An 11,780-nucleotide genomic window follows, 5' to 3' on the forward strand; every position below is an offset into this window, starting at 1 on the left:
AGAGCGAAAACGAGCCCATGGTCGAGTATCCCGACAATTAATGTTTAGGTTTCAAACAAGGTTTCCCCCGACAAAGACGTTAGACCTTATACAATTTTTGTACTTACCTCTCCGTCGATTTTTTCCCTCTCCCCTCTTCTCCTTTCTCAGAGACTCTCAGAGAAAAATATAGTGGTAGCAACTATAAATAGGTGACTATACAAGTTTTATATGTAGAATGAATGTACATAGTTGAATAAATTGATGCATATAGTTGAATAGACTATCTTACAGTTGCAATAACTATAAAGTAGTTTATTCAACTGTATATGGAACTTATGAAATATTTTATTTTATTGAAGTAATTTATTGTCAGTAGATATTCATGTGACATAATTATTTTTGATACAAGTTTGTTAGCCAGAGTGATACTAATTATGTTCTTGGTAGACGTTCTTCAGATATACAGAACGAATGCAATTTACAAAAAACTAAAGAAGGAAATATGGTTGTGATTATGGAATAGAAGAGAAAATGTGGAATACCGTCAAGTATACAGTATTTATATGTTGCGTATACATTTCGTTACTAAATTTAGTTCGATTATACCATTGAAAGTCACATTCAAGGCCTCCAAGCTGTAGACTGAAGTTATAAAATTAATACAACATATTTCTCAAAATTACAACACAATAAACACTAATAACCAGTGGCCACACTGAAAAAAATTTCTAGTTGAAAATGAACGAATCGGTATATTCTGATCATAATCAACCAGAATTTTAATCATTATAAGAGGTTACTTCGACTAGAATTCTAATAGATTTTACAAAAAATTCTGATTAATTCACTTTCCACCAAAATTCCAATTAGTGAAATCAAACATTTTTTTCATGTGTAAACTATATCATAGTGTTCCGCAATCTCTTATCTATTTTATAACCATCTCCTTTCCTCTACATTAATTCTACCTATAAAACTACCTATAGCTGTTACTTTTATATTGCTACCACTATGTCTTTTTCGCTGAGTGCATCTCTCCGATTCGTTTGTCTAACTAGCTGTGTATTCTCCTCACGTGTAGACGGCCTCGGAAAAATAGTGAGACCGCCGACGAGAAGCGAATTGTATGTGTAGTACGACCTGACAAAAGTGAGAATAGATGGCCTACACTTTTACGCGTCGTGAAAAAACCTCGACAATCCTTCACGGTCGTAAAGTCACCGTGATTTGTCGACGCCCCGTCGATTTCTATCCTCTCCTACCCCCTTTTTATAACTCTTTTACGGTCACACAAGTAAAGCCAGAGCTTCTCTCTCTCTATTTTCATTCGTAAAATAATGGATACTTTTGAGATCTCTTTTAAAGATTGAGATACGTTTGGCGGAAAAGAAGATGCGTTCGAAGAACCAATAAATATAGTCACGCGTTTAAAGAGCTGAAGAGAGGAAGTTTAAAGATTTTCTTATCGCGTGAATCGTCTGTTATCTTAAATCGTATGAATCGTCTGTTATCTTAAATCGCGATAATGACCCTAAAATAGAGAGAGAGAGAGAAAGGGGTGAAAAATCCGCCGTGAGTCTTACGCGGGTCTTTCCTCGGGTGAAAGGTCGAACCGATCGGTATCACGAGGAACGATTTCACGTGGCTGACGAGTGGACTTCCGCCGTGTGTCGGCACATCCGGCACGCGAACCTGTTGATCTTCCCCGCAAGGAACTCGAATACTCGGTTTGCAGGTAAGACTCTATCCAAAGCTAAACAGAGCTAATGGTTTCGTCCGGCCGTTCGCGATCGAGGAAGAAGACCGCCGTTTCGTCTTGACAGGAAGTATTTGTACCAAGTCATTCCAATAGTTCCTGCGATATTCAAGGACGTGATTGAGTGGGAAATGAAGTGGAAGGCACATAGTTGGATTGCTGTCGTTCCAGCTCGACAAAGATTTATCGAGGTATAGCCATCAGCCGTACTAGGAGTCTAACAATATTTCCTGAGTAAAGTAGAACAGCGAGAGATCCCAGTGGATAATGATCGTGTTCTTGTTTGCTGAGAAAATCAAGTTGAGAAAACGCAGAATTATAAAATAAATTATCAAAATGAAATTCATACCTATCTTCGAATCTAAAAGACCTTTGTTTCTACATCACATTTGCACGATTTATCGGAGCAAGAATTTTATAAATCTTTTTGAGTTAATTTTTTCTTTGATACTTTGAATTTTTCCAATAGTAATCATAAACGGATAAAATGTAAAACATTCCTGGTGAAAATTCTTTTTAGAATTTTTTACATAATTTTTCAGAATTCCTATATAAATTCCATAAATTTTCCGAAAACTTCTCAAATTTTTGCACGCGAATTGAAACATTTCAGAAATGCTAAGAAAGTCTAAGTATATCTTTTTCCAGAAATCTTTATATATATGTAAATTTTTTAATATTCTATAATTTTTGCAAAAAATTTAAAAAATCGAAAAGAGTAGAAAATAATCCTTTAGAAATTTTTAGAAATTTAAGACATGAAAAATTCTTAAAAGATATGACATGAGAATTTTTTCAGAGATCTTATAAACATATTCGCTGGTCTCATTTAAATATTTTTATGCAAAGTAGAAAAAAGAAAAGTATAAGGAAAAATTTTGTTCTCTTGCTTTCCCGGAGAATATTCAACAGTACCATATTTCTTATTAAAATTCTAACAAATCTTGAAGAATTTTGGCAGCAATCCTAGTAGTCTTCGAAACTACCATTTCTAACATTTCACATATATCACGCTCAGAGAACATAATGGTAGCAAATGTAAAAATGACAACTACACAAATTATAGAATTGCAGAACTAATTATAGTTGCAATAATTGTAAAATAATTTATTTGTATACATTAATTTTACATATAAAACTTGCACAATTGTCACCTTCATAATTGCCACAACTATGTTTTTCTCTGAGTGAACAAGCCTCAAGTATTCAGGTGGCTTTGGTTCGAAATATAAACTGAAACGACCTATATTTAACCGCGGATAATTTAAAGCCGCTTCTTTTCTGTCCTTCAACTTTCAAGCGTGTCCCGACGTATTGCCCTAACCGTGGAAAGAGTCACCCAGATACCGAGATTGCTTCGCGCGATGCCGCGTCTCGCGATTGGTTTCGCGCGAAGTGGTTCAAGGCCGTGTCGACGACGTCAGAAGTGGCGAACCAGAGGAATTTGGATATATGCATTCTGGTGGGCTTAATTGATATCGAAAATGAATTCCCGTTCGACCTGCTGTTCGGCACGTGTGCCCGATATTTGCTACTTTGCTATAACGAATGTGCCATTACGTTTCCAATTAAATCAACGCCGTATGGTCCACCGTATCTCATTCTCAGAGATATCCTTATAATATCGTATTCGGATCAACGATATCAATTTAAGATACACAAGAAATTTAATTATGTATCTTCCAATTAATGAAAAACATGAATAATTATTAATATTATTAATAAACACAATAATAAAATAAAGAAGTAAATATATGTAACGTAAATATAGACATAAATTTCATTTTTAATATTTGTCAATTTTATTAAAGAAACAATATTGAATGATAATATTTTATTAATGAGTTTAAGGAGTAACTTTTTATTTTTAATCGAATTCCAGAATTGAAATAACATACTGAAATGATTATTTCAGTACATTACTTCAATTCCGGAACTCTAGTATTAAAAATAAAAAGTTGCTTCTTAAACTCTCTCTCTTTAATAAAATATTTTTATATTATTCAATATAATTTTCTTAATAAAATTGAAAAACAAAATGAAATTGAAAAACAACGTTAAAGAACTCAAAGTATAATCTCATTCTCAGAGAATTCCAGAATTAGAAATGATAATGTGCTTTAGCAAAAAGAGTTATTAAAGGTTGATAGCAAAATGCGGAATACAGAACGGGGTTTGAAAAAGAGTTCGAAAACACGTTGATTACGTGGTACCGTTACTCCCCTCTTTATAAAAAAGACCAATATGACGAACCATCGAGTCACCAATACCGCACCGGTACCGAAACAACATAACCCCCTCGCAACCCCGTCGCTAACAGGACGGCCACCAATCAAGCGACGCCCTGTCGCGCTTGCTCGGGGGTGACTTCCCGCGGACGCCGGCAGGCGGCGCGGCATCCGTCGCTCCCCCGATTCACCCTCAACCTTCCACCCTCGCTTCACCCCCTCGACAAGCCGGTGAACTTCAAGCCAACCCCCGGCTGGCGCTCGCTTGCGAGCAACGAGCCAGTCGTGAGCTTCGTGCCGTGGTTGCTGGGGCGATGCGCCTGGCGCATCGACCGTCGTGCGCGACTGCAGCAGCAACAGTAACAGCAGCAGCAACGAGTAGTGTATTGCGCGTCGCACTAACGTGCCTATTATCCGTCATCGTCGTCGTCGTCGTTGGCGCCGGACTCGCTGGAACGACGACGCTCGCACGTGAGCACGTCGCCGCGGCCGCGAGATGAGAGACGTGAGTCCCTTCGATCGGTCCACCTTCTTTCTCACCCTCTTTCTATCTCATTCTTTCTCTCTTTTCGTCTCTCTCGCTCTCTCTTTCTCTGTCTGTGCCTCTATCCGCTTCGAGCTATCCGTGTGTGTCGCGGCGGAGGAACACAACGCGACGCAAAGAACTGGCCATCTTTGAAACCTCCCCGAACTGCCTGCTCGCGAACTGCGTACTCGCGATACGCGCTCGTGGCACTACGGAGATGTCGTGCCGATCAAACGTCGAAATGGCACCCCCGCGTAGTCCGTCTCGTTTCGTTCTCTTTCTCCCTCCTCCGCTCTCACCCTCTTTCCGTCATTGACGCTCGGTAAATCGAGCGCTAGTCGCGGCGCCCGTTCTCTTCCGGAGAACGTGAGATTATGATATCTCAATTCGGCGAAAACGCCAACTGTCGCGTTTTGCATTTGGCTTCGCGCTTGTTGCCGAGGACGGGGTCGCGAGCAGCAGGTGTTGCCTTGAAAAATATTGCCCCCTCTTTCCTAATATAAGCTCACTTCCTCTTCCCAGCTTCCTAGGGTAAGATTAGTTCTGACCCTGGAAAAAAATATGAAACTGAAGTCGCGAAATATGATGTTCGCGATGTTGAAGTAATCGTGACATCGAGATATTTGCGCAGTAATTTAGAAGAAAGCCAATGAGGCTTAAGAGAGCAATTTTTTTAATGGCAAAGTTGAGACCTTTAAAAAAATTGTTAAGATTAAGTTTCTTTCTGATGTAGTGAACCCTTACTGTTGAGGTGCCCGATAATAGAAACATACCGGAGTCGGGCTTACAGCAGTAATTGGCTTGAGCTAGCATCAGGTGTTACCTTGAAAAATATTGTCATTGGCAATAATCGCCTCTAGAAACTGGGATTGTGACACTCCGACTCTAGAAACGTAGAACTAATCGGAGTAAATGTGCAGGGATGAACGTGTCGCGCAATCTTTTAGCGAAGGATTTTCGTAATTATTTCAAAGATAAGCTACTCTTAAAGGATACGATTATCAAATTTCAATTCTGTAAATATAGATCTGTCTAAAAGAAAGACATTAAAAATGTAAAAGAAGCGCCAAGTATTTTTATCTTAATAGTATTTGTAGTGTTCTATAATATTTCTAGGCAAAAATTGATATTTCTTCCATGAAATTTCTAAAAAGGATTATCATCAAAGAGTTGAACTTTGTAAATATAGATTCGACATCGGATTTATACAGTTCTAAAATAAATTCTAACGTTTGTCTAAGTCAAAATCGAATTCGCTTATAGAAATCCAATTTAATACTGGCCAATTTAATACTAATAGACAGCGATTAATTATACATTGAATAACGTGCTTTTAATACTCAAAATAAGTAATTCATAATTATATATACCTTCCAATATAACCCAAAAACAACATAGTTATTCAAAAGACATTCTGAGAACATCCTTAGAACATTCAGAGGATACGAGGACGTCCTCTGGAAGTCTTTAGAAAATCCTTCAGCGCTTTGTATCGATTTAATACTAACAGGTAGTGATTAATCATCTAGTTTAAGTACTAAAAGCACTAAGCAACATGATTTTAATACACAAAATAAATTCATCATTATATCTTCCAGTATAACCCACATAGCATATATACCCAATTCAAGAGATGTTCTGAAAATATCTTTAAAACCTTCAAAGAACATGGGGACATCCTCTAGAGGTCTTTAGGACCTTCCTTGGATATCTATTCTATATAAGAAAATTCTGTAAGGGTTGCTCAATAAAATCCTTGAAAAATTCTGATTATTACGATTTAAAAAATAAACCATACTCCCACACATAGAATTATTAAGAAATTACGATTAACTCACACATAAAAATACTGTAACGTCACGTAGCCTATTGTCTTCAAACTTTTATCAATCTTAATGCCAAGATTCGAGGTTAGCAGACAGTACTTGCCTTGAAAAACATTGCGTCAGCTCTGACGCCACTAATAACCTATTCCAGGGGGCAAGATTATTCTTCTCTTTGAAGACGTAACAGCAGCTCGTGCAATACCCAAGCTTTGAAACTAGTTAAAACAAACACGCACACAAACACATCCATGTAAAAATACCCGAAGGATGTGTTGTGACGCCTGAAGACAGTATAAATGCATCGGACACTTTTGATAGTTTTTCGGATATTTTTCTGACATATTTTCTGCTTATTTACAAATATTCTATTATTCCCCTTGACGTTCTTCTTCCTTATCGATCCCGCCATTCGGTCGATCTTCGGGAAAGCCGTCGACGTGAGTCGACGGTCCGTTAAAAATTTGATAGGGTTAAGGGCGGTTCCTCGGCTCGGCCTCGACCAAGAAGAAGAAGATAGTGCTTGTGCACAACCCCTCTACCCCTCTTTGTCGCTCCTGTCTCTTCTCTCTCTTTCTCTCTTTCTCGTAACACTTTCCAGCCCTCGACCTCGTGGCCGAAGATCGATCCCTGGTGGTGACGTGCTGCGTGAGCACACCCTCGTGGAAAAAAGCGGTCGCTCGGTCGCGTTAATAACTAATAACGACGACGGCCGCGGCGTATGCACGTATATGCGGAGGCCGACACGCGACAGCACCTTCTTTCGCTTATCCGGGGCGTCGCGACGCTTGCTCGCTCGTTCGTTCGTTCGTTCGTTCGCTTTCCACGAGTATATATATATATATATATATGAGCACGTGCCACGTGAATGTAAGCGAGAAAACAACGTAAGATATTAGAGCGCTTCACTGAAAGGGGAACGTAGAGAGATAAAGAAAAACGGAGAGACAGAGAAAGAAAGAGTGATCGTCAACATATAAAAGAATATAGGTGTGGATTTAACATGCGGTGTTTATGTAATTCTCACTTGTTGGTGTTAACATCAACATGCTGTAAGTTAATGCTTAGATTTTATATCCACAACGTGATGATATTGATGTAAACGCATCAGGGGTTATAAATTCACGCTATGTTGCATGTGATGTGGATAGCATGCTGTGTCTATATAATTCTCATTGTGTTAATATTAATATCAGTATGCTTCATAACCTGTGGTGTTTCTATCAACATCGTCATAAAATGACCATGGCGTTAAATCCACATCATGTTAGTATTACTATTAACACCAACACAGTGAGAATTATATAGACTGCATGGTGTTAAATCTGCACCAGTATTTTTCAAAGTGAACAAATAACATAGTGACGAAAGCGCTTGGTATATCACACGTCCTGGAGGCGATCTTCCTCGTTGAAGACAAAAATAGCTTTCCATTAACGAAAACGTCGCGGTGCTCAAGTAGTGCTTGACCTACGTGAACGATTAAGGGAAAAAGAGCTTCTGCTCGGCTAGTCGCACGCCCCGAGGATCGATGAGAAAAGTTTATTCCACAGTTAATTAGCAAGTGGTTTTCCTTCTTGTAGAGTCTTCATTCGAAGCGAGTAACTTGGATTACTAAGATATCTGATTCTCAGTTTTGAAGAAGATGATTAACTTCGCGTGGTTTTCAACAAGGAATCGTTCTGTGTGTCTATCCAACGCGTGTATTTCTGATCATCATAGGCTGCGGTCCATTTGACGCTACAAACGCTTCGAAGCATTCTTTGATTAGTCAATTCGTAAAATTCTTTGTTCTAATTGGTCGCTCAAACGCTTCGAAGCGTTTGTAGCGTCAAGTGAACCGCAGCCTTACATACACTGTTAAATTCGTGATGTCGAACTATACTCAGTTTAAATAATTTTTAATTGTTTATATAGGCCCCCATTACTTCTATTCAATACATGTCGTTAATTTGACTAAAATAATAAAAAAGTTAAATAATTCAACTAAAATACTATATTAAATTTGACTCAAATTTAGTTTATTATTTGCTGCATATGAATGCTTATTTTGAAAATAAGCAATTCAATTACGAAAACAGATTGATTAGAAGTGGTTATTTTTTTAATCACATGCATTGTGTTAAAATAATAAATTGTGACACGCATAAAATATAAAATTAGAAAACATTATTTAATTTAAAGAATTGATTTAAATTCAATTTTTTAATATTTAACAGTGTAGAAAGAAAATTCAAATATGCTACAAATAGCTTAATCTATTTGTAAATCACATACTTACAAAACATATCGCTTATTTGACGTTTAATTAAGATATTACGTGGATGACACGCTGAAGTACTCTTCAAGCATTCGATAAGAAAATGGCTGGGTTCAGCAAAGATAACTAATCAGTTAGTACTTAGTGATTCTTTAATATGATTGGTTCTTGTCTTTAGCTCTTCGCTGAATCTAATTGTAAGTGTAGGAACCATCAATCATATTAAAGAATCACTAAGCATTAATTGATTAGTTTTCTTTGCTAAACGCAGCCATTAAACTTAAGGAGCAAAAATCAATGATTTTTTATACTATAGGGTATGTAAAAAACGTAAACAAAAAAATTTTATGTTGGAAATATAAAATTACATGATAAAATTATCATAAAAACAATTTTTCTTAATTAGATGCCATTATTTAATAGCTAGCTTTTTTCTTTTTATTGCATCCTTTTTATTGTATACCACGTGTTTGATAAAATATTTGTATACATTATTTTATAAAAAATATAATTGTGTGGGTAGCATTATACTAAACTGTAACTTTAGATATTGCTCAGAAATTGTCGTGGAAACACAAAAGACCTCGCAAAACAGATTATTTCTTTGACGTTTTATTATTAAGATTATACGCGGATGACATGTTGAAACGCTCTTCAAGCTTTCGATAAGAGACTGAACTTTAAGAACAAAAGGATCAGCGATTGTTTTTATGCGCCATGATACGTAAAAAGTAAACAAATATTAAAAAAATTACATTAATGATATACCAGCTAAGAGAAAAGATACATTAATGATATACCAACTAAGAGAAAGTAATTTTTTTCATTTCAATTAATCGTCACATCATTAGTTCGCTTTCTCAATAAATTATTCGATCAAACTATCGATTCCAAAAATATATAATATTGCTCCCTTACTTTAAAAATGATTTAAAAAAATATGATTTTCGAGTTATTACCATGAATGAGTTAAATAAACATTATTAATCATTATTTATAAACCAATTTAACTTTATAAAAAAATCATTAAAATCGTCTCTATTAAAAAAGGTAATTTAAAAAAAAATTCGTTAAAATAGTCACAATTAAAAAAAGGTGTTTAGAAAAAAAATCGTCGCAACTCAAATAGTTCAAAAATTGTCGACTCAAAACAATTTTAAAAACGGCACAAAGGATGGTTTACAAAAAGTCATCAAAATCGTCTTTAAAAAAGCAAGTTTTTAAGGGTTGTGAAACGAAAATGACAAAAGTGACATTTCATCGTGTTAAGAATATATATTCTTTTGTCGATATTATTTGATTAACCCATAATTTTCTGTCAAATTGAAAATCAGTTATTCATTTTTCTTCTTTCTAAGAAACTTAATTTTTTGAGTTGTGTTACTTTTGAAGTAAAAGTATAACATCTATCTTTGAACTTAAAATAATTAAGAAAATTCTCTTTATTGCAGGCCATGTATACGATAAAATATTTATAAAAATTGTTCATAATTAGAAAATGTAATTCTGCGGGTAAGCGGTATGCTAGACTATATAACGCTTCGAAAATCGCTTCAAAAACTCTTCTAGAAGTGCGAGAGATACTTCGCATCAATAATTTAAGAAGCATACGCTCTCTGCGTTATGCGCACCTCACACATGCGACAAGTGCAACAAACTCAACGACCCTCTCGTTTTTTCCCCATCACTTTTTTCGATTCCTCTCTCACACGGAATGCAGTAACGGGCACACGAATAGATGTTCGTTGGGCCGAATGTCGGTTTATATGGTGCACGTGGCACGTGCGTAAACGCTATAAATGTAACTTGGACAGTTCCAACCCTGTCCTACGTTCGATCGCACAGTAAATTCTGAATACGCGCGTGACAGTCACGCTAACCGTCACGGGAAATTGGATTCAATCCCCGCGTCATCCCCGCTCGAGCCTCGCCCTGACAATGAAATGACTTCGATCGTTCCACGTATACTTCCAATAATTAAAACAAAAATAATTTTTCTAGTCGAGTAGATTGTTTTGTAGAGTAGAAAAATTAACGATGAAAGAATGGAATTTAAGAAAATGTTCGCTCTCGAATTTTGAAGAAATCATTACAAATGGTTTTCAACTCAATGATTTTAAATTCACTCTTGTGAATTCCTATATAAGACAGAAAGAGTATCAGAGCATATGTATATATATTTCTGTATAGTGTGTTTTATATAATATTATAGAGGAATAATAAGTACTTTCAAATACGTTAAGTATTTATTATTATTATTTATACAACATATTACCAATAGGAATAAAGAGAAATCAATAAATACATATTATGTACTTTATAAATATATTAATTGAAACGTATATATGGAATAAATAAATATAAATTAAATATACAAATATTATGTAGGATTAAACCAGCTGATGTAATAGCAAATTTGCAAAATTATCTATAATTTACAAAGAGATTTTGACTTTTAGATGTGACATAAAATTTTAAATATTAAAATTTCCACATAAAAGGCAGTATAAACCTGTTATTGTCATTTCTACAAAATGCGTATTACGTAAGCAATCATAAATTATATAAATTTAAATTAATTATAATTAAATTATAATAGAATTTCTCATTTTGATACTGGAATATTGGAAAAAAATTTATATAATAATGTGTTATTTTAGTCCCATCAAAATCCTATTTCATCTACAATAAAGGTAATCTTACACTAAAAAAAATTAGGTAATTTAATCAAATGAACTTTTTTTTTCTTCACAGTCAGTGTTATGTTCAAAGATGAAATTAATTTATACTTGTGTAAATTCGTTCTTTGAATCTGACGAATCGCCAAAATTTTTATTTATTTATTCCTTTTTTCTGTCAACGCCAACATTATCGCGTCATTTTTATCCGGTTTTCTGAAAGAGCCCCTTCGTCATCCTTCGTGGATCCGAGAGCGAAGGGTCGACAGCGCGTGACGCAAAAATAAGTCATTGTGGACGACGCCATCATTGATCGCACGCTGCTTATAAATGTCTCTCTCCGTATTATTAATAGATGGATTCGCCAGCCGTTTATACTCGTGATTATCGAATGTATCACTCGTGCGGACCACGTCGGGTGATTCCAGGTGATTTCCATCCGAATTTACCGTGAGAGTGCGCGATTTCTGTACATCCTGTACGTCCATCGGACACTGTCGGTTTATTCAATCAAAAGATTCGAGTTT

The 11,780-nt window shown here is 35.7% G+C and overlaps 1 protein-coding gene across 1 annotated transcript in view; it reads left to right on the forward strand.

Annotated features, from left to right (window-relative positions):
• Positions 1-4,014: 4,014 nt before the first annotated feature.
• Positions 4,015-11,780, forward strand: part of dysc (whirlin protein dyschronic) — a 111,579-nt gene continuing 103,813 nt past the window's right edge. The window contains exon 1 of the mRNA XM_018450784.1: positions 4,015-4,471. The gene's annotated coding sequence lies outside the window, so the exon portion shown is untranslated. The remainder of the gene's footprint in view (positions 4,472-11,780) is intronic.

The sequence above is a fragment of the Mycetomoellerius zeteki genome, unplaced genomic scaffold, assembly GCF_001594055.1.
Source record: "Mycetomoellerius zeteki isolate Tzet28-1 unplaced genomic scaffold, Tzet1.0 scaffold297, whole genome shotgun sequence".
NCBI classification, from domain to species: domain Eukaryota; kingdom Metazoa; phylum Arthropoda; class Insecta; order Hymenoptera; family Formicidae; genus Mycetomoellerius; species Mycetomoellerius zeteki.